This window comes from Habropoda laboriosa, unplaced genomic scaffold (genome assembly GCF_001263275.1).
Source record: "Habropoda laboriosa isolate 0110345459 unplaced genomic scaffold, ASM126327v1 scaffold426, whole genome shotgun sequence".
NCBI classification, from domain to species: Eukaryota; Metazoa; Arthropoda; class Insecta; order Hymenoptera; family Apidae; genus Habropoda; species Habropoda laboriosa.
The window spans coordinates 86,559-90,434 of record NW_017100542.1 but is presented as its reverse complement, the minus strand read 5'-3'; positions in this window follow the sequence as shown (position 1 = coordinate 90,434).

Below are 3,876 nucleotides of genomic sequence, written 5' to 3'. Positions count from 1 at the left end.
GAACTCTAGACATTGTTAACGCTTTTAACACGTTGAATGCCACACCAATTTTACAGGGATTGTCCGTGGCGCCACGATGAATTTTCTATTATGCGATACATATAATGTTGAAATATTATCTGCAATAGATAAGTTACAGTGTATAACAATGTTTGACATGTTAATTGCGACGGGGGTCACCGGTGGCGCTGGAGTGCGATTTCGCGCGATGTCTAAGAATATCTCAACAATTGATGATTGAAAACATGCGATCGTCGATTATCTCATATTGTTTTGTCGCGTTGTTGAGTAATAGTTTCACGATTTTATTCTTTCCGAGAGTGTTAAACAATCAGGTAAGAACCTCTATTATGTCAACAACTGACCAGACTGAAGCAGGCGATCGACCAGAAGCGGCCAGAATTGGCCAATAGGAAGGGTGTTGTGTTCCATCAAGCAACGCCAGGCCGCACACATCTTTAACACGTTGCGTACCAAGCGTGATTACGTTTTGTTTCCTACCGGCCCAAGTTTTTATCTCGGCGCACTAGAACGATAGCGGAGAGATATGCGGGAAAACCAACAATGTAACTCGAGTAGATCCATGCATTGTCGATTATCTACATTTACAGTGCTATCGACCTATGTAATTGATACATTGTTTTGTTCCGAAATAATCTTATTGGTAAGTAGCTTATTTTGGATTTGGAAACGTTTATCGCATTCCCTGGAAAGCGATAAGCGTTTCGGTTAGAGCAGCGTGGTCCAAGCGTAGCGCAACGCGCTCGAGCCCTTCCCCCACTCGATCTACTCCGTTCCGCAGAACGTTGTCTTTCTATAGTTTACGCGACAATGTAGTCAAAAGAATCACATATACATCTTTCATGTATAGATTATTCAGTTGAAAAGCATACTTTTTCTGAAACGCACATCAGTAATTTTTTATCCCAAAAATGTTCATTGGACGGCGTGAAAGTACAATTGAAAGTGAGAGTAGTGATGAAAACGTTGTGAGTTTTAGAAGAAAAGTTAGAAATAGAATTTCGTCGAGATCAAGCTCGGATACTGATGAATCATATGCAAGTGAAGATATTGAAGAATTACTAGAAGAACTGACTTTAGACGAAGAAGAGAAATTGAACACAGCTGATAATTCATTGGAAAATATCCAATGGAACGAGTTCGATAGTAGATAGTGAAAGCGAATTTGAAGATGACGGTAATAATGACGAAAATAATACACAAGAAGAGATGCGTCATACAGATTGGCATATTCCTTCGTGTAATCGACCAAAAATTACATTTTCTAATTCATCGGGAATCAACGATGGGGTGCGACGATTTTGCAAAATTTGTTATCAAGTGGGCTTTTGTTGGATTTGCCGTCTGGCATTAGCCCCGGTGAAGTTCTTTCGCTATTCTTGAATGAAACAGTAATAAGTCTTTTAGTCACAGAAACTAATAGATATGCAGAGCAGAAATTACTTGAACATAAAACGACTGGTCACGCTGGACAAAATAAATGGAATCTCACCACTTCCGAAGAAATTAAAAAATTTATTGGATTGATGATTTGGATGGGTCTAGTACAAACACCGCTAAAGAAATGTTGGTCAACGGATCCTGTATACAATTTTTCATTGCCGCGCAGCACAATGTCCCGCAATCGATTTGAAGAACTGCTATCAAACTTGCATTTTGCTAACAATGAAACGATAGTACAAAATAACAAACTTGGAAAAGTTTTACCACTTGTAGACATATTGATGGTTAATTATCAGAAGGTTTTTTCACCAGGCAAAGACATTGTTGTCGACGAGACAATGGTTCCGTGGAGGGGACGACTAGTATTTCGGCAGTATATTCCAACAAAGTCACATAAGTACGGTGTAAAACTGTTCAAACTATGCTCCACCGAAGGATACACATGGTCTTCAAAAATATATTCTGGACGAGATACCAGCGGAAAAAGAAAAGTTGGCATAGCAGAGAGTGTCTGCACTGAACTTGCAGACAAATTATTGAACGAAGGACGTACTTTATTTGTTGATAATTTTTACACTAGTTATGAATTAGCACTTAAATTTTTAAATTCTAAGACGCATGTGGTTGGAACGGTACGGCGCAATAAAAAAAAAAAACCAAGTTGTGTAATGTATCCGTTGAAAAGAGGGGAAATGGTGGCACGAGAAGATCCAAATGGTATTGTAGTACTAAAATGGAGAGATGTTCGCGATGTCACAATCTTATCCACAAAACATCCTCCCATCATGACTCCAAGCTCGAATTCTACACATCGCGGTCGTCCTACGAAAATGAAACCTTTGGCGATAAGAGAGTACAATATTGGTAAAAGTGGCATCGACAGAAGCGACCAGATGGTGTCATATGCAACAAACATACGAAAAACCATCAAGTACAACGATAGTAAATGCACATATAGTGTATCAGAGAGCTACACAAAAAAAAATACATATAAGAAAATTCCGTGAACTGAACTCTAGACATTGTTAACGCTTTTAACACGTTGAATGCCACACCAATTTTACAGGGATTGTCCGTGGCGCCACGATGAATTTTCTATTATGCGATACATATAATGTTGAAATATTATCTGCAATAGATAAGTTACAGTGTATAACAATGTTTGACATGTTAATTGCGACGGGGGTCACCGGTGGCGCTGGAGTGCGATTTCGCGCGATGTCTAAGAATATCTCAACAATTGATGATTGAAAACATGCGATCGTCGATTATCTCATATTGTTTTGTCGCGTTGTTGAGTAATAGTTTCACGATTTTATTCTTTCCGAGAGTGTTAAACAATCAGGTAAGAACCTCTATTATACTTTTATATACTACAAAAATTTTTACATTTCGTATCTCCTATTTAATTTTTTCGTTAGCCCATAAAGTTATGACTTCAAATGAAGATTCTGCGTCAAGCAATTCAACTGACGATATATTTTTACCAAGTCCTTCCAAACGATGCCGAGTGTTGTCAGATAGTGAGGAAAGTTCCTCGAGCAGTTTGTCTGATTTGATAATACCATCTTCAGTACGTCGCCGTCGAGTTGAATCAGATAGTGAAAGCGAATTTGAAGATGACGGTAATAATGACGAAAATAATACACAAGAAGAGATGCGTCATACAGATTGGCATATTCCTTCGTGTAATCGACCAAAAATTACATTTTCTAATTCATCGGGAATCAACGATGGGGTGCGACGATTTTGCAAAATTTGTTATCAAAAAAATTCAAAGAAGCTAGGAAGAATAATTGCAAAAAACTGTAGCAAAAAAGTCGTGACATATTGTGAAGACTGTGCTGGTTCACCCTTTCTTTGTTTAGAATGCTTCAACACGACACATCGTAACGTGCGCGCATAATAAAACTATATTTCATGTATAAAAAAAACTATTTTCAGATGTTTTATACTGCATTCATTTCTTCACACCACTACATCAACGATGATAATAATAAAAAATTATAAGTATTGTCATTTGTTTAAATTATATATATTTCTATCAATTTGGGCGCGCCGGTCACCGGTGGCCCCCATGGCGTCACTGCCAAGTTGAGTGCCGGTCACCGGTGACCCCCGTGGCATTCAACGTGTTAACGACGCGTCAGAAGCTCCGAGAGCTTGGCTGGGAGTTTCTATCGCATCCGCCGTATAGTCCAGACCTGGCACCAAGCGATTATCACCTTTTCAAGCATTTGCAAAATTTTCTTGATGACGGAAAGGACATTCTGGAAATAGCCGTCGAGCAAGACGGACGCCGGAAATCTTAAGAAGCGCTTAGAAATAAAGAATAAGTTATTTTTGGGATACCGCACTATCCGGATATTAGTTCTTTGTTTTGCGAGTATTCCTTACAAGAGAGTGTCTGCA